Source organism: Narcine bancroftii, chromosome 3, assembly GCF_036971445.1.
Source record: "Narcine bancroftii isolate sNarBan1 chromosome 3, sNarBan1.hap1, whole genome shotgun sequence".
Lineage (NCBI taxonomy): Eukaryota > Metazoa > Chordata > Chondrichthyes > Torpediniformes > Narcinidae > Narcine > Narcine bancroftii.
In genome coordinates, this window is record NC_091471.1 from 274,909,802 (window position 1) to 274,929,391 (window position 19,590).

Below are 19,590 nucleotides of genomic sequence, written 5' to 3' on the forward strand. Positions count from 1 at the left end.
TCCAGAACAACCAGACTTTTCTTTAGGAGATAATGGTGGACTACGTCTTTGTCTTCTTATATCTGGCAATGAATCAGCTTCACGATCATTTTCAAAAAACTGAAATTGATAGTCTCCATAAAACACCTTCAACACTGCAGGGTAGCGAAAAGTAGACTTATAACCTTTACGCCACAAAACTTCTTTAACTGGATTAAATTGATGTCGACGTTGAATGACCTCTTGACTCAAATCAGGATTTAAAAAAACTCTGCTATTCTGAATCAATAACGGAGTTTGTCGTTGTCTCACATTTTGCACTGCTCATCGAAGTATTGCTTTTCTGTCCAAATAACTCAAACATCGAATTATTACCAGTCTCGGTGGTTGACCAACTAAGGGTGTTCTTCTTAAAACTCTATGGACTCTTTCCAGTACCAATCCCCCAGAAAAATATTCTTGCCCTAATACTTGCGGGATCCAGTCTTTAAAGAAACGAAAAGGATCTTGTCCTTCTATACCTTCTGGCAAACCAACAATTTTCACATTATTCCTTCTGCTTTGATTCTCCAAGTAGTCTATTTTCCTCTCTAGCTCCTTCTCACGTTCTCCCAATTCTATGACTGATTTTTCAACCTTCAACACTTTTTCTGTGTTAGAAATCACTTCTTGTTTACAGTCTAAAAAAGCAGTCTTAAATTTTTTAAATTCTTCATAAGATGCATCCACGCGTGCTATTTAATTCTGAACTTATACTAGCATTCATTTGAACCATCTTATTTAATAGAGGTTGAATAACTTCATTTAATTGCATACACTGTAGGTCAGAAAAGCTCGGCCCTGCTCTCTCTGACATAGTGACAGAACAAGGTAACTGCAGCTCCTGCTGCAGCTCAACAGAAGGCACTTTAAAAGTTTTACTTCGGGTCTGGACTCCCAGCAACGGCACCCCAACTTCTTCAGGGGGTCGCCGCTGGTCTCCCCCCGCATCTCGTTGTTTTTTCATGAAATCACGAAGATAAGCGATTTCTTCAGATTGAAGTGCTTCCTGATGCATTTCCAACAATGGAATTGTCTTCCTGCGTGTTCCCTCCATTGAAATCGAAAGGATTTCCAAATCAGGATCCACTTCTTGGGAACACGCACCTTCTTCCAGAGAACAGGTAATTCCAGCGCCATCCTTCACTTGGTGAGTAAAAGACATTTTTTTTCCAGCTCCCACAGACAGTCTTTGAGGTTTAGACACTGATACAGCCTGGGCTGTATCAAGTCGTCTAGGCCCCAAATCTTCAGCACTTTGAAAATGTAACTACTTCTGCTCTTGAGGTTTAATCTTTTTACCATTAGTGGCCATAATAATTCCTTGATATTTTAAACTAAAATTTAAAAAGTTTAAACTTGAAAACAAAGAGTTATAAAACGGGTACTTAAAAGTCTGGCCAGAGAGGTCGAGATTACACGTCTAGACTCTACGCCATCTTGCCACGCCCCCTATGCAAGGTGATATCTGATCAAGCCCTGGGCATTGATCACCTTTATGTATTTCAAGACCTTCAGCAACTCCACCATGATATTGAAGGATTTCACTACTGCCTCCCTTGAATCCATGAGCTTCCATCTTCTTCTCCATTGGTAAATAGACATAAGAAATGTTTATTTAAGACCTCACCCATTTCCTGTGGTTCCACACATATAAAGCACCACACTCTTCCTTAAAGGGAACTACTCTCACCCTTCCTCCCTCTTTTGCTTTAAGGAAATAGAGCAGGGGAATTATTTCCAATGTCTTGAGCAATATTTATCCATTAATCAATATTTCTAAAACAGATTATCTGATCATAAGGATATAAATTCACAATTTATTGCATGTCAGCTGTGTCGTATGTCTTCTCATTTCATTGATTTTACAGGTTGTCTCATTTAATTAATTCCTTCCATTACCTCTTCAGTATGATTCCATCCACCCACCATCTTCCCTTATCCTCAACAAGCCCTGTGTCAGCCCCCACAGCTCCCCACCCACCCCAATCTTCTTATCTGGTTCCACCTTTCAGCAACTGGCCTCTATCTCACCCAGCGTTTGTACTGTTTTATACAGGTGAAGTTTCCTGATCATCTCAGTCCCGTTACAAAGTCTTGATCCAAAATGCCAACATCACCTTTTGGCTTCAAAGATGCTGCTTAACTTGCTGAGCTCTTCCAGAATTCTTTTTTGTTCTAAATCCCAATCTCCGCGATCTCTTTTGCCCTCAAGAAGCCCCTCTGCCAATACCAGTCAACCAACTATCCCCTCAAAGTAGAAGAGAAAGGCATTTCAATTATAGCACAAATGTTTATTCAAGTTAAGATTACAATGACTTGTTTGCACCCCACCCACATCCCATGTTGAATTCATTCCCAAGAATTTGCCAATACTGATGTAGGCTTCCCTGGTTTATAACTTGCTATCCTTCTTCAATAAAGGCACAAAGTTAGCAGTCCTCTTGTTTTCTGGAACGTCACGTGGCTCTCACTGTTAAAAAAAGCCTCTGTCAAAAGCACCCGGGTGGCAGGCTGTTGGCGACTCAATGCGAGGAACCTGCACACGCTGAATGGTGCTGATGACTACAGGCAAGGGATTCACATCAGCGGTGTACTGCTGGAGACTGACTCAAGCCTGGCTGAAGAGGTACCTGATATTGGAGCCGGGACTTGAGACAGTGGCGAGGGTGCTGAAGGTTTCCTGGTTGTGTTGGAGGTTTAGATCGGGAGCTTAGGATGCTGATGGTTTGGACTGGACTGTGTGGCAGTGGAGGCCTCGGCATCACTGGAGGTGAATCCATGGATGGAGACTCGATGACTCTGAGGGACTCTCTCTTTGCTTCTTTTTTTCTAACTGTAAGAGGCGTTTATGCAGTTTCTGCTGATGGTGAAGTTGGGTTTTTTTTGTATGACCCATGTGAAACTCATCCCCCTTATTTTTGGCCCTGTGCCCACCCACCAGAGCTCCCTAGTCCCCAACAGTGGACGCTTGCCTCTGCCACCCACCCACTGGAACTTGCGATGCCCCAGCCACCCATGTATCCTTGCCCTGGCCCCCACCCATCCCAGCTACCACCACGGATCCTTGCCCCGGCCGCTCACCTATTCAAACTCCTAATGCCCTAGCCACTCACCCATCCGAGCTCCCGATGCCTCGACCACGGACTTACCACCCAGTCCCTGCCATCTGAGCTCCTGACATGTTGAATGACATGGGTACTTACCGAGGTTAAAAGTCTGACCCATGCAAAAGTCGAATCCCCTCCCCTTTTTTGGCCTGAGAGAGTGGTCCAAAAAATTTGACGATTACACAAGTATATATTGTAGTTAAATAAAACAAAATTTTAAAGAAATGTCTTTAACTTATTTAATTACACATAGGATAATAGAATCAGAATCAGGATTTGTCGTCATGAACAATAATAGGGAATCAATATGCAATTTAATTCTAACAGAATGTAATTAATATGCATCTCTATTTATAATCTAAAGCTATAAATCACTATTTTTTTGATACTTAATATAAGAGGGAATCCATCACAAATGAAAAATAATTAAATGAAATGAATCTTATCTAAAATCTTTAACTCTTTACAAAAAATAATTATTGTCTTAAATGATTCTCAAAATAATAAAACCTTAAGGAGATTAGAGTGAGTGAAATGTGTTTCTATTCCTAAAGATTGGTAACCCATTGTGAAGGTGGTTTTAATAGCATTGTTTTTTTTTTCAGCCCAGATTCAAGCTTCCACTGGCCTTTAGTTTGATAATATTTTACTCGTACACTCTGGCATTTATGCAGAATTTGCCATTTCAGTCCCATTTAAAAACAGAAAGAAATAGAAGGTTTTTCATTCAATGTAGATACATTGCAGCAGTAATTTCACTTGGTCTGTAACACTTTAACTTTGAGTACTATGACATAACAATGATTACAGATTTAAAGTCAGATTATTGTGCTGTGCTAGTCATCAACAACACATCTTGTTTTACATTAAGGGGTAAAGCTCAGGATCCTTTCTGCATTCCCATTACCACTCCCAGATTCCTTCACATGTCTACATATTACATAGCATGTTCATATACCAACCTGCACATTTTTGAGATCTGGAAAGAAAGCAGAGTATGATTGAGTTCAAAGCATTCTGAAGGGGGAGGGTGAGCAGCCAGATGTCATGGTCCACATGGAGGACTAATGGTATAGTAGGGCGGAGGTCCAGAAGAGGTAATACAGGGAGTTAGGAAATAAATTAAAAAGCAGGACCTCAGGGGTGGTGATCTCAGGATTGCTGCCTGTGCCACACACCAGGGAGGGTAGGATTAGAAAGTTGTGGCAGATGAATACATGGCTGAAGAGTTGGTGCAAGGGTTAGGGGTTCAAATTTCTGGATCATTCTGGGGAAGGTATGACCTGTACAAAAAGGGACAGGCTGCATCTGAACTGGAGGAGGACCAATATCCTGGCGGGCAGGTTTGCTAGAGCTGTTGGGGAGGGTTTAAACTAGTTTGGCAGGGGAGTGGGAATCAGAATGAGAGTTTAGAGAAAAGGTTAGAAGGACAAAAGCGTGATGCTATGTGCTCTGAGTTGATGAGGAAGGACAGGCAGGGGAGAGAACATAAAGGGAGCCAGTTAGAGGGGTTGAAATCTGTCTATTTGATTAGGAATAAAGAGGATGAACTTAGAGCTTGGACCTGAATGTGAGACTACGATGTTGTGGCCATTACTGAAAGTCAGCTGGAGCAAGGGCAAGATTGGCTGATCCAGGTAGCTGGGTTTAAAAGGAATAGGAAGGGAGGTGGAAAAGGGTGAGGGTGGGAGAAACATTACTGGACGGGGATAGTATCACAATTATAGAAATGGAGGACGCTGTCAAGGGAGGGTCCACTGAGTCGGTGGGGGTGGAAGTCAGAAAAGGGAAGGGAGCCCCCAAATAGCCCTTGGGACATCAGAATCAGGCAGATATTGTAATGGTGTGTGAAATATGGGTTTGTAGTTTGGGGTGTAGTCTGGCATCCCCTGACTGCAAGAGGGATGGATGGGGTGGAATTTCTCAAAGTGTAGAAGAAGTATTCCTGACACATGATGAGAGTAGGGACCACATTGGATTTGGTTCTGGGGGATGAACTTGGTCAGGGGTGGACCTCTTGGTGGGGGAGCATTTTGGTGAGAGTGGCCACAACTTCCTTAGCTTCAACATCTAAACAGTCAAACCAGGTAAGTGCTTAACTGGGGAAGAACTAATTATGAAGGGATGAGGCAGGAACTAGCGAGAATAAACTGGAAACATGTTTCAGGGTAAAGCACAGAAGTAACGTGGAGGAAGTTTAGGGACCACTTGTGCAGGGTTCAAGATAAGTTTGTCCCAATGGGACAAGGAAAAGATGGAAGGAAAAGGGAACCATGACTGACGAAACAGGTCAGGCAACTAGTAAAGAGGAAGAAGGAAGCATACATTAGGAATCAAGAAACAGGATGGGCTCATGAGAAGTATATGGTAGCCAGGAAAGAGTTTAAGGAAGGAGAGCTCAAAGGGGGTATGAGAAGGCCTTGGGATGTAGAATTAAGAAAAACCCAGGGTGTTCTATGTGTATGTGAAGAACAAAAGGATGAAGACAATGAAGGTGGGGCCACTAAAGGATAAAGGAGGCAACATGTGCCTGGAGGCAGAGAAGGTTGGGGAGGTCATAAATGAATACTTTGTGTCAGTATTCATAAGTCCAGTCTACTCAAGGATAGTCAGTATAGCTTTGTGAAGGGACGGTCATGCCTCACAGGTCTAATTGAGCTTTTTGAGGAGGTAACAAAAAAAATTGATGAGGGTAGGGTAGTAGATGTGGTCTACATGGATTTTAGCAAGGCATTTGGCAAGGTCCCCCACGAGAGACTGAAGTTGAGCAAACTGACAGGCTTTTATTTGCTAAAGAACGAAAGCACGTCCATCCTGCCTGACTGTCCTGAATGGGAAGGGGGCTATGCAACCGTCACCTTTATTCAGGAGTATGTGGGAGGAGCCACAGCTACAGTCAGCCAATGGGTCTGCCCAAACAGATACATATGTGGTTTATCACAAGACTCATCCAGAAAGTCATGATCAGTGGAACCTTGGCCATGTGGATAAAAACTGGCTTGTAGGAAGAAAGCAGAGAGTAGTAGTGGAAGGAAAGTATTCTGGCTGGAGGTTGGTGACAAGTGGAGTGACGCGGGGATCTGTTCTGGGACCCCTGCTCTTTGTGATTTTTATAAATAACCTGGATAAAGGGGTAGAAGGATGTCACGAAAGTTGGAGGAGTTATGGATGGAGCTGAAGGTTGTCGTAGGTTACAAGAGGATATAGACAGGATGCAGAGTTGGGCAGAACAGTGGCAGATGGGTTTCATTCTGGATAAGTGTGAGGTGATGCATTTTTGAAGGACAAACCAGAAGGCTGAGTACAGGGTTAATGGTCAATTACTTAAGAATGTGGGTGAACAGAGGGACCTTGGGGTCCAAGTCCATACATCCCTCAAGGTCGCCGTGCAGGTTGATAGGATAGTGGTGGCGGCCAATGGGATGTTAGGATTCATTAATAGGGGGATTGAGTTCAGGAGTAGAGAGGTCATGTTACAACTCTACAAATCTTTAGTAAGACACAATTAGAGTCATTTGTTCAGTTCTGGACAGCTCATTATAGGAAGGATGTGGAAGCTATAGAGAGGATGCAGATTTACCAGTATGTTGCCTGGATTGGGAAACAAGTCTTATGAGATGAGGTTAGCAGAGCTGGGACTTTTCTCTTTGGAATGTAGAAGGATGAGATGAGTCTTGATAGAGGTCTGCAAAATTATGAAAGGCATAGATAGGGTGGACAGCCAGCATTTGTTTCTCAGGGCAGGATCAGCAAACACCAGAGGACATATGTACAAAATTAAGGGAGGGAAGTTTAGGGGAGACATCAGGGGTAAGTTTTTTTTTTACACAGAGTTGTGGGTGCCTGGAATGCTTTGCTGGGATGACGGTGGAGGCTGAAATATTGGGGGCATTTAAGAGGCTCTTGACAGACACATGGATGAAATAGAGGGTTATGGGGTAGGGAGGGTTTAGTACTTTTTTTAAAGAAGGTTTATATATGGGTCAGCACAACATTGAGGGCTGAAAGGCCTGTACTGTGTTGATTTGATCTAAGTTCTATTTACCCAGAAGAAGCCAATGTGCTCACAGGGAGAATATGCAAATACTTCACAGGCAAGATTTAGCCCAGATCAGGATATAACCCAGGTCAAGCAGCAGGTCTTATGAAATAAATACTTGTTCCACAGCTGTAAGGTAAATTGTTACCTTTAAAACACATTTTTAAAATATCCTGTTTACCTGCATAAAACAAAACCTGATAATAAGTCTCTCCAAACATTCAAGTCTGGCTGGAAGCCCAACAGCTTAGAGAATGTCAGAAGTTCTCTAATTGTGAAGTTTCAATGTTATCCTTTTTGTTGAAAATTGCTGAGTGATTTCAATGGAAATGAAAATTGGGGGAAGAGTTTTAAAAGTGGCTCAGGGAATAATCCAACAGCAATAACTTCAGTGAACTAGTGCCTTTAACACAGTAAAAATCCCAGAGTGTTTCACAATGACAAGCTTTGACTTAGAGCCTGACAAGGAATTATAAGGAAAGATGCCCAAAGATTTAAAGGCATGTGTTGAAGTGATATCAAGGCAGGAAGAAAATTCCAAAGCATAGGGTCTATGCTTGTATAGTACAAGCACTTACCATGTTGTTTATTTTGTCATCTGTCATTGACAAGACTTGACAACTGATGAGACTTGTGAACATGTCTCAGACCATCACACAAACCCCCTTCCCTTCCATTGACTGCATCTACATTTCACACTACCTTTGAAAAGCAGCCAATGCATGAAATGACTCACCCACCCTGGTCACACTTTCTCCTCCATCTTCCTGTTGGAAAAAAGATTCAAGAACTTGAGATCATGTACAACCAGATTAAAGGACATTTCATTCCACTGCAATCAGACTTTTTGAATGAACCTCACAGAAGTAAAATAATATTGCATCTGCTCTGTTCTTCCTCTGTAACTGCCCTCTGTGCTGTGTTTGCATTGCTGTACTGTGTATAGGTTGACTTGCTAGATTGCATTTAAAACAAACTTTCTTGGTCTACCTCAGTATATGTCAAGTCAAGTCACCTTTAATTGTTGTTATACCATGCATGGCACAGTAAAGACAAAATAGTGTTTCTCCAGGACCACGGAGCAGATTTACTAAATAGAAATTAAATTATTAAGATGATTACAGTAAAAGTCCATGGTTCACTATCCACATATGTTCTGGGAATTCAGGACCTTGATGGCTTGGGGGAAAAAGCTGTTGTCCAATCTGGCCGTAAGGGCCCGAGTGCTACGGTACCTCCTACCAGATGGCAAAAGGGAGAATGGTTTGCATGAGAAGTGTGTGGAGTCCTTCCCAATGTTTATTGCCTTTCGCCTCTATCAAGTGTTGTAGACGTCCTTCATGGTAGAAAGAAGGCCCCCAATGATCTCTTCCACTGACCTATCCTATCCTCTGCAGGGTCTACCGGTCCCAGGCGGTGATGCTCTCAATACATCTTCTGTAGAATGTCATGAGGATGGAGGGTGGGAGATGAACTTCCCTAAGTCTTCACAGGAAGTAGAAGCACTGCTGGCCTCTCTTTGCTATGGAGCTGGTGTTAAGGGACCAGATGAGATTCTCCACCAAGTGCACACCAAGGAACTTGATACTCTTGATGACCTCAACAGTAGAGCATTCATGGTCCTCCTGGGCCTTCCTGAAGTCAACAACCATCTCTTTTGTTTTATTAGTATTCAGATACACGTTGCTGGCTCTGAACCAGTCCGTTAGCGACTGAACCTCATCTCTGTACACTGACTCAGCATTCTTAATAAAACCCACCACGGTCATGTTGTCAGCGAACTTGACCACGATGATGTAAAAGTAAAATTGAACTTGAATTTGGAGAAGCTGGCTGCCTCCTTTAATCCTTCTTAAGGATTAACACATAGAAACTGGGAATAGATGTAGGCAATTTCACCTTTTGAGCTGATTCCATCTTTCCCCTCTCAAACATACTCAGCGACTTGGTCTCCGCTCTTTACTGTGATGGATAATTCACAGTTTGAGTGAAGAAATGTTTCTCCATCTACATGTCTAAGCCCCTTATACTGACATCATAGCCTTGTAGAGAATCAATTCAGAAATCATTGCAAATGCTCAGCAGGTCAGGCAGTATCTGTTGGAAGGAAAACAGAGCTAATGTTTCAGATCAAAGACTCCATCAAAACTGAGCAGGAGACAACAGCAGCAGAGAGGTTGGGAGACAGGAGATCTCTTAAACGAGGTGAATACAGGGATAAACAAGTGTAAACAACAGGATTTGAGAGAGATTCACTGGAGAATGCTAATGTTGGAATGTGAAGCCAAAGACACCCTGATGGAGGACAGAGCAAGTCAAGCAGCATTAGTGGGAGAAAAAGAATGGGTCAGAATCTTTCATCAGGATTTGGGAGATGTTGCTGGGATGATAAGGGAAGAGAAATGGAAGAGAGCAGGCCTCTTGAAGGATGTTGGGACCACAGAGATAAGAGAAGTTGAGACCAGAAAGCAAATTTTATATCAGGATAGTTGAAAAAAGTTTTGCTCTTCTGCAAGCCGTGATGGCATTGATGGGTGAACATGGCTTGGTAAAAGTTAAGACATAAGCAGCATAAACCTTCGGACAATAACACTAATACTGAACCTGTTTTGGACTAAGTATGACTAACTGATTTTACAGATGTCAGACTTGCTGAACACTTCCAGCTCACAATCTTGCTTTTTCTTCCAGGTTCTCACGTCCCCAGAGATTTTCTTTCTGCTGTGAAAATTTCACTTTTTATTTAATGAGTCACTAGACAAAAGCACATGGCCTAATCATTTGTGCCCTCTGTAATAAATCTGATGTTTAATACACTTATTAATCTATTGTAGAGCAATGGGAAATCCTCAAATTAGCACTAATCTTTGTTAAGTAGTGCAGTGGTCTAGTTTTCCAATATCACTTATTATTCATACATTTTATCTTTGTCATAAGTAACAAGAAAAAATATAAGCAGAGCTTAATTTGATTGAAATGTGATTATTTTGATGCTAAAGACAAAAGTCTCCCATTTCTGCATCTAAAGGTGCTCCCAATGGAAAAATATTAATCTTACTTCATTAAATCTTTTCTTCATTAAAAAGGCAATAAAGGTCAAATATATGGAATTACGTCCGACAATATTCACATCAGTAAACTAATTTGGTTAATACAAAATAAGACATGAATGTGATATTTGTCGAACAATATCTAATGGATTACATCACAGGACAGATTTTGTTGGGTTACGTGACTCATTCCACAGAAAACTATTAACATTTGTCAACATGAGTGAAAGTAATTTTTTGAGATTCTCATGAAAAACTGGAAATCCCTAATTTGTTAACTGTACTCCCTACCGGTCTTCTAATGGAATTGAAGAAAAATGTACAATTCATGAGGATATATTGAAGAGGGAGCAAAGGTGCAAGGAAAAAAGCCTTGTGAGAAGGAGTCATTTGTTGTCTGACAAAGGTTTCCAGATGATTTTTGTTGAGCAAGGTTTGTTCACCATCCAGAGACTGGATGGTGTCGTTGGAGACTCATAGACTACATAGGGCCCTTGTTGGTCTCGGGATTTATAGAAAGTTTACCTAGCTTCATTTCAAATTCATCATCAAGGCCACTGATTGGACAACAAATCTTTTCAAAAGATTTGCTTCCTGGAAAAAAAATGGGGATCATAATGAACAACTTCAAGCTGAACACAAATATAATTTCAGATTTGGTGTATCAGATTTCAAATTTATTGTCAGAGTACAGACATGACATCACATTCAACCCTGAGATTCTTTTTCCTGTGGGCGAGGCAGAATTACCACTAATGGGCAGTCGGAAAAAAACTTGACTCAACGTTCACATCTGAACAAACTAAATGTATCATGTAGGAAGATGGAGAAACATTAAATTAACTTTTATTAAATTGAGTATGTTTAATCCCATAATAAGTGTCTGCCTGTCCCGCATCGGACTTGTCAGCCACAAACGAGCCTGCAGCTGACGTGGACTTTTACCCCCTCCACAAATCTTCGTCCGCGAAGCCAAGCCAAAGAATGCTGACACTTTGTGTTAGTTCAACTGGCCTAAAAATGTTTCATTTGTACACAGCATCTGATACCTTTCATGTCAGTGTTCAACAATAATCAGCGAGCATTGATGGATTCTAGTTGCCCTGATACCATTTTCCCATGGCTCCAATGTCCTGGTGAAACCTTTCACCATATTCATCAACAAATGCGCCAAGATCAGCAGGGAAGAAATCCAAGTGCGAATACAGTACATGAATTTTCAATGACAGGTTGGACTTCATAGTTTTGTATGCCTGAAGTGTGTTAAAAATGACAGGAAATCTTAAAAATAGGTTATAGCTAAAAAAAATCAGTATGTGATAGGAAATTTTTAAGGTGATTTTCATGACCAGCAGCCTAAAATCCATTATACCAAAAAGTGTTCAAGAAGCAAAATCTTTGTTGTCCAGTATAACTATATAACAATTACAGTACGGAAACAGGCCATTTTGGCCTCACAAAGATAAGCGTATACAGAGCCGTTGTCATACCCACACTCCTGTTCGGCTCCGAATCATGGGTCCTCTACCGGCACCACCTACGGCTCCTAGAACGCTTCCACCAGCGTTGTCTCCGCTCCATCCTCAACATCCATTGGAGCGCTTTCATCCCTAACGTTGAAGTACTCGAGATGGCAGAGGTCGACAGCATCGAGTCCACGCTGCTGAAGATCCAGCTGCGCTGGATGGGTCACGTCTCCAGAATGGAGGACCATCGCCTTCCCAAGATCGTGTTCTATGGCGAGCTCTCCACTGGCCACCGTGACAGAGGTGCACCAAAGAAAAGGTACAAGGACTGCCTAAAGAAATCTCTTGGTGCCTGCCACATTGACCACCGCCAGTGGGCTGATAACGCCTCAAACCGTGCATCTTGGCGCCTCACAGTTTGGCGGGCAGCAACCTCCTTTGAAGAAGACCGCAGAGCCCACCTCACTGACAAAAGGCAAAGGAGGAAAAACCCAACACCCAACCCCAACCAACCAATTTTCCCCTGCAACCGCTGCAACCGTGTCTGCCTGTCCCGCATCGGACTTGTCAGCCACAAACGAGCCTGCAGCTGACGTGGACTTTTTACCCCCTCCATAAATCTTCGTCCGCGAAGCCAAGCCAAAGAAGAAAAAAGAAAGAAGTCCTCAGATTTAAATGAACTCCATTAGTCCCACCTACCTGATCCCTTTCCATAACCCTCCAATCCCCTCACATCCATACACTCACCCAATCTCTTAATTGACAAAATTGACCCTGCTGCAACCACCTCTTCCGGAAGGTCATTCCACTCAGCCACCACTCTCGGAGTGAAGCTTCCTTTTATGTTACTTCTAAAGTTTTTCCCCCTTACCCTTAACTTATGACCCCTTGTTCCAATTTTGCCTAACCTCAAGGCGAAGAGCTTATTCACATCTACTCTATCAATCCGCCTCATAATTTTACATACCTCTATCAAATTCTCTATAAGGCAGAGCTCTCCACCACCTTTTCAAGCTGAACAGTTCTCCCTTGTACCACTGTGGTCTATGTGGTGAAGAAACCTCAACAGTGCTGTTAGGAAAGGAACTGTGTCCCAAGCCCAAAAATCAGCTACTCGCATCAAAATCAGGATGGTGTGTCCGTGAATCTAAGGCAGTAAAGATTGCTCGTCAAGAGGATGTTTTTGAAGAGGGCAAGGACTCGCTGCTGAATGTCTGGCCAATGAAGTACATTGCAGCCCAGACTTTCTGACGGCTATGAAAGGCAGAGAAGGAAGTGCCAATCCAGTGGTCTGCCTTATCTATTCTTGGACAATTTCCAGATAAGTGAAAAGTATCACACACTAGAGGACATGCATTTAAGGGGAGGAGGAGGAGGAAGATTACAGAGCAAACATTTTACATGGAGAGTGTGGGTGCCTGGAACACGCTGCCAGCAGAGGTGGTGCAAGTAGATGCAATAGTACAACTGAAAGGATTTCTAAACAGTCACATGAAAATGAAAGGGTGAAGGGACATCCATCAAGTGCAAGCTGCAGAGTTTAAGTTTGATTTGGACATCATACTCAGCACAGACGGTGGGCCAAATGACCTATTCCTGCCATTAGTGCTCTGTGGTTAGTAAGGGATGATTTAAGGTGATGGGTGAATGGATAGGAAAAGGTTCAAAACCACTGAGACATTGGAAAGCATTTGTGAGCTAAATCCCTCAGAATTACCATGCTCTAACTCTGTCTTGATTGGCCATTTATGTGGCTAGTTTTGTTGCGTGCCTGGCCAATGGTAGCCATCAGGATGTTGATGGTTGGAGATATATCAATGAAAACTTTATTGAATGTTAAGGACCGATGTTTAATCTTTCTCTTTCTCACTGGAGATTTTCATCATCTTAGCATTGAAGGTTGTTTCTAGTCAGGATTGATTGTTGACTCCATCTCCCACAGGCTGTTTCATAACCTTTGTGAATAGATTTAGGAATACAACACCTCTCCACAACCCCAACCACCCCCCCCCCCCCAATCTATAACACCTGCTGGCTCACACAAGCAGCCGAGATATTAAAAGACTTGTCCCACCCATCCATTCTCGTCACCGCCTTCTGGTGGGAGAAATAATTCACAAGTTTCTTTCTCGTGGTTTTCAGACTCCTGAATGAATTAAATTTAGAATTTTAAATTTAGATATACAGCATGATAACAGACTCTTCTGGACCACGCACCTGTGCCCCCAAATACCCCAATTAACCTACAACCCCTGTACATTTTGAAGGGTGGGAGGAAACTGGATCATCCAGAGGAAGCCCACACAGACACGAGGAGAACGTACAAACTCCTCACAGACAGCACTGGATTCGAACCTGGATTGTTGGTGCTGTAACAGCATTGTGCTAACTGCTAGACTAATCGTGCCGCCCCCTAAGCTAACTGAACCTCAGGACATTAAAACTACGCTGCCTGTGCTCCCTACCAACTGATCACTCTCTACAACGCTTCACCTTTGTACTGTGTCTTACGATGTGCAAGATGCTGCATGCTTCCAAAACAAATCCATCTCTGCATCTTGGCAGTAAACTTGAACTTGAATATGAATTGTAAAATCTTCGGCAACAGCCCCTTCTTCCCACCCACAACCTCCTCCACCCTCCCCCCACCACCACCTCCATTTCTGGCCCCATTGTGAAATACCAGTCTGTAAAGTATCTGATCGGGGAAATGATGCTATGATATGGCACATAACGTTGATGAAAGAGCTGAGCCGAAGGACCACTCGTGAACAAGTATCAAATGAATGAAACCCAACCATGAAATAATGAGCGTGCAGAGGAATAAAGGATGAATTCGCACCGTATAATTTCAGTAGAGTGGAAACAACTACAAATCATTTTTCTGGTAGCTATGTCAGTGAAGGCATCACTTTAAATGTGTAATGACCTTCTTAACATAATGAATGGAGCAATTTGCACACACATTTTGAAATACCGTGATTTTAACCTCCAAGTAATTATATGCTCAGTTTAGATAACAAAGGCAGACTTTCTGTTATTTTAATGTTTATCTGGAACCAAATAAAATTTAAATGTAACATAAATGGGCCTTTCCACTCTCAGCACAAGTCACTCTTCATTTTGCACCCTCAGTGCTCACCTGCTGATAGATTGATTTTATACATTGCAAATGATCATTCATTCAAGACAACAGGTGCAGATAGATGAAAATATGGTGCCTTTTGATTACACATTGTATTCAAATATATATTAAAAATTCTTATAGCTGCTACATTTAGCCAGTGAGATCTGCCCATTGTTTTTCTGAATGTCTTCCTTCAGAACCCCACAGTTACTGCCATGCCTATGTGCAAATTAGAGAACACCTTTTTTCCTCTATTCTAAACCCACCACCATCCCTCTTCCCCATCCCCCTCCATCTCAGCTCTTCCCCCGGAGCTACGAGCTCGGGTTAAATCCGTGCAACTTCAAATGTCTGTCACAACTGATGAAAGGACATTCTCTCATGGCTGATGGGATGCAGGTCATGACATGTTGATCTAAAAATACTAGTACTTCCATAAAGATAGAGTGAGTGCTAGATTGGGTCACCAATAACTAACAAACTCGTTCATTGGATCTTGCTACAAACTTCAGTTGCATGTCCATCCTAGCATCTCAGGAGTAACCGAATGTATGAGCACGTGTGTTGGATTACAGTACGGCCTTTGTAGGGGCCACTGACCTACACCCAGATGCAACTGAAGCAGTTTGTCGCTAGGTTTGGGGCTGGTAAAACATGAAAGCCTGCAGTTGTTGTGATAGTCATCGGAACACAGAAATGCGAGAGTAATCAGCTGCTCTCCCAGTGTTCATAGGAGGTCAAGATCTATTACCAACATTGGGTGAGAGGAGATGCATTGTGGTTGATGGGGTAGTGAGGGAAGATTGTGGTAAAAATTGGATAAGGAACCAGCAACAAGTAGAAAGGAGTGATGAGTAAAGAAGCTGGGGGAGCAGGATGAATTGAGGAGCTGCAGAGGACAGTAGAGACATTAGCATGTTAGGAATTGAGAAAATGATGAGGGGGTGGTGGAGGAGATTGTCAGGGACTCTGGAGCTTTGGATGTATAGTGGATTTCAGAATGTGCCTGACAAAGGAGGCAAAGAATTAGGAGAGGGGTTTGATGGTGGTGGAATAGATTCCTGAGGCTCAGGAGTGGATTGGTAAAGGGCTGTTTAGGGGCAGGGGAAGGATAGAAGGTATGGATGATCTGGGAGGCGTGGATGGATGCCAGAAGGGCACATGATCGTATTGGGTAGAACCTGAAGTCATCCCAGTGTGAAGACAGAGTTGTCCAGAGAGAACCTCAAAATGATCACTCCTGGGACAACCTTGTCCAAGCTAAAAAAGCTTGTTGAATGGTTAACAATTTCATCCTGGACAAAACTAACATGGAAATCATATCAGGTGGATAATGGTGACTCAGTCCATGAGCACTGGTCAAATTTCCAGAGCAACATGAGACTTCCCAATAAGAACCAGTATTGTATTTTGCTCCAGGAAATATTATTTTCAATTGCATGTCCTAAACAAATTGTTACATGCTGGAAATTCTAGGCAATAGTACTCAGATATGTGACTCCATTTATTAACAAAGTAATGTATTTTTTAAGTCAACCCATATTTCTGACACCTATAAGCTGACATTTCTCTAAAATGGCTGTTGTAATTTCCCACAATGTTGGTTCATTTGAGGATAGAGATAGTCCGCAGAAATTTTTATTTTAGTAATTCAGCAGGTTTGCACAATTATTCCCTAACAGAAAGCTCCTCTCTGCTGCAGTAAAACATGGTTTAACAGCATAATCTGAAATAAATGTTGATTTTCACTTCAAAAGATGAACAGGATGACACTTAATCTTTTTTCAAGGCCAATCACATTCTTTGCAAATTTTCAGTCTTTCTGTTCTTGCTTCTGAATTGTGGGCTGTGGATTGGAAGACTAGGTTCAAATTACACAATGCAACAACAAGGGGAGTGTCACCATGTCAGAGGGTTCATCTTGGACTTGAAGAGAAATCTGGACTCTCAGCGGGGTGGTTGTAAAAGATTCCTTGGGAAAGTAGGTTAGGGAAGATAGCCCTGACCAATACTTATCCTTCAATAAACGTCTCTGAAATGGATTATCTGGCCATTATCACATTATCCCAAAAGGTAAAAAAGGTTCAGTCAAATACCTTTATGATGAGGGGCTCAGGCCAAATAGGGTAGTTATATATTTTTGCCTCCTAATGATGCTGAATGACTTGTGTAACAACATTTTTCCAGCAATTTTGTGTATTTACTAAGTTCAATTGAATGCTCTATGTGGGAGACCAGGACCTATTGTAAAATGGCATTGAGTCATTCTGTAGCTCTTAGATGGAGTGCTAACTATTTACTTGAGTCTGGAGCCAAGAATGACACTGAAATAGGCTCCATCAGAGTGGGAGCCTCTCACCATCTCACGCTAAATTCCTTCAAGATCTTCCAGATGAAAAGAATAGAAGATCTTGCAATCAATTAAATTGCTATGATGGTTGTAAGGATTAGTACACATCCAGTCCCACAAAATAAGGAGAGATAATTGCTTTATCATTTAATTTTATTGTTAAAGGGATCAAGGGGTCAGTAGTCCAGAGGGTCAAGAACCAAATTCCTGGGTGTCAACATCTCTGAGCATCTATCCTGGGGTCTTCATATCAATGCATTCATGAAGAAGGTATCATAAGGAATTTGAAGAGATTCAGTTTGACACCAGACTCGAAAACCTCTACAGGTGTACAATAGAGAGCATTTTGTCTGGTTGCATCACTGTCCAGTATAGAGGTGCCAATGCACAGGACAGGATAAAGCTCTAGTCTAGAGAGTTGTTAACTTGGCCAGTGCCATCTTGGCTTCCAGTCTTCACTCCATTGAGGACGTCTGTCATGGTGTTTTAAGAAAGCAGCCTCTGTCCTCAAGGACCCCCACCACCCAGGCCATGCCCTCTTCAGACTGCTACCATCAGGAAGGAGATACAAAAGCTTGAAGATGTGCACCCAGCGGCACAAGGATGGCTTCTTCCCCTCCGCCATCAAATTCCTGAATGGACAATGAACCACAAACACTCCCTCACTTTCTCCAATTTTCTTGCACAGTTTATTTCTTTTGAAATGTTTTATGTCAATAATTGCACTATAATGCTGCAAAACAGCAAATTTTGCGACATGTTCATGACAATAAATTCTGATTCTGATATTGATCATGAGAGTCAACACTACTGCACTGTTCTTCATCAACAGTACTGCACTGTTCTTCATCAAATGTCACCAGGGGATCTTTTACATTCACTTAAAACACCAGTCAGGATATTGACTTAAAATCTTACCCAAAGGATGGTGACTCCAGCAACTCAGAGTACATCCCCAAAACTCTGGGAGAAGGCTTGAACCAATATTGTGTCTGATGAGCCAAGAATGACACCTTGTCCCGATGCCAAAGATCTTTCACTGGAGGCAGCTGCAGATCCATTTTCCTTTTCCATTGTCTGCAATAGCCATAAATAAATGTCAGATCCACCCACCAGAGAACTTATTAGGTGCACAAGAATGTTCAGATCGGAAGAAGGGAGGCCGTTTAAGGTAGGTACACTTAATGCCAGCAGGCTCGGCTTTCAGAACAGAGTCTATGGCAGTTAATAACATTAGCCTCCAGCAGACCTCTCTTCCCAAAGCAGTATGTAATCTTACATGCAAAATACATGGAGCTTTTCTCCAAATTGGAGAGACACCTCCAGCAGAGGTGTCAGGGGAGTTTCTATTCCATTGTTTAATGGAAAGTTTGGATTGTTTTCCTTGTGCTGTGTTCCTAATGTTGTCACAATATTGTCAGAAAATAATTGCAGTATCAATAAAAACCACCTTGGCTATATTCCACGTGTTTTTTTCTCTTGACATCCTAATCTAGAGGCCTGCACTAATAATAAAGAACATTACAGCACAGTACAGGCCCTTTGGCCCACTATGTAATGTCAACCCATAAAAACATACCAAAAAAAACTAAACTTCCCTCTATTTTTTCTTTAATCCATGTAACCAGCTAAAAGTCTCTAAATGCCGTTAATGTTCCAGCCTCTACCACCACCCCTGTCAATGCATTCTAGGCACCTACAACTCTAAAACTTACCATATAACAACAATTATAGCACAGACTCAGGCCAGTTGGGCCCTTCTAGTCCATGCTGAACACCTTCTCCCACATAGTCCCATTGACCCGGACCTGGCCCATAACCTTCCACACCTCCCTTGTCCCTATACCTATCCAACTTTACCTTAAATATTAAAATCAAGCCCACATCTACCACTTCAGCTGGAAACTCATTTCACACTCCCACCACCCTCTGAGGGGGTGGAAGAAACTCCCATGCTGTTTGTAAGGAGTTTGTACATGATGTCCATGTCTATGTGGGTTTCCTCGGCGTTTTCCAGTTTCTTCCCACCGTTCAAAACCTAACGGGGGTTGTAGGTCAATTGGGTGTAATTGGGTGGGACAGGCTCGTGATCCATTCTGTAGGTCTAATTTTTTTAAAAATTAAAAAGGAAGCAAGACAATGACCAAAGCACAGAGTTGGTCTTACTAAAAGTGTATAATGTCCTGCACCTTTCTACTGACTCAGGAGGCTCCACCATTCTAATTCTCCTGGATCTTAGTGCAGCGTTCAATACTGTGGATCATGCTATTTTAATAGAAGTCTCCAGTATGGGGGGGGGGGGGGGGGGTGGGGGCAGCAGTGTCAATGGTGTCAATGACACGACCTTGAACTGGTTTAAATCATATCTTAATGATAGGACTTTCTCAGTTAATGTGGGCAAATTTTCGTCTTCTTCAGCTACCCTTTCCT

At 42.3% G+C, this 19,590-nt stretch overlaps 1 long non-coding RNA gene across 15 annotated transcripts in view; it reads right to left on the reverse strand.

Moving 5' to 3' along the window:
• The window catches only part of LOC138758795 (uncharacterized), a 135,620-nt gene that overhangs the window by 13,861 nt on the left and 102,169 nt on the right, over positions 1-19,590 (reverse strand). For all 15 annotated transcript variants that reach the window (XR_011354464.1, XR_011354463.1, XR_011354461.1 and 12 more), the window contains one exon: positions 18,079-18,237. This is a non-coding gene — a long non-coding RNA (uncharacterized lncRNA). The remainder of the gene's footprint in view (positions 1-18,078; positions 18,238-19,590) is intronic.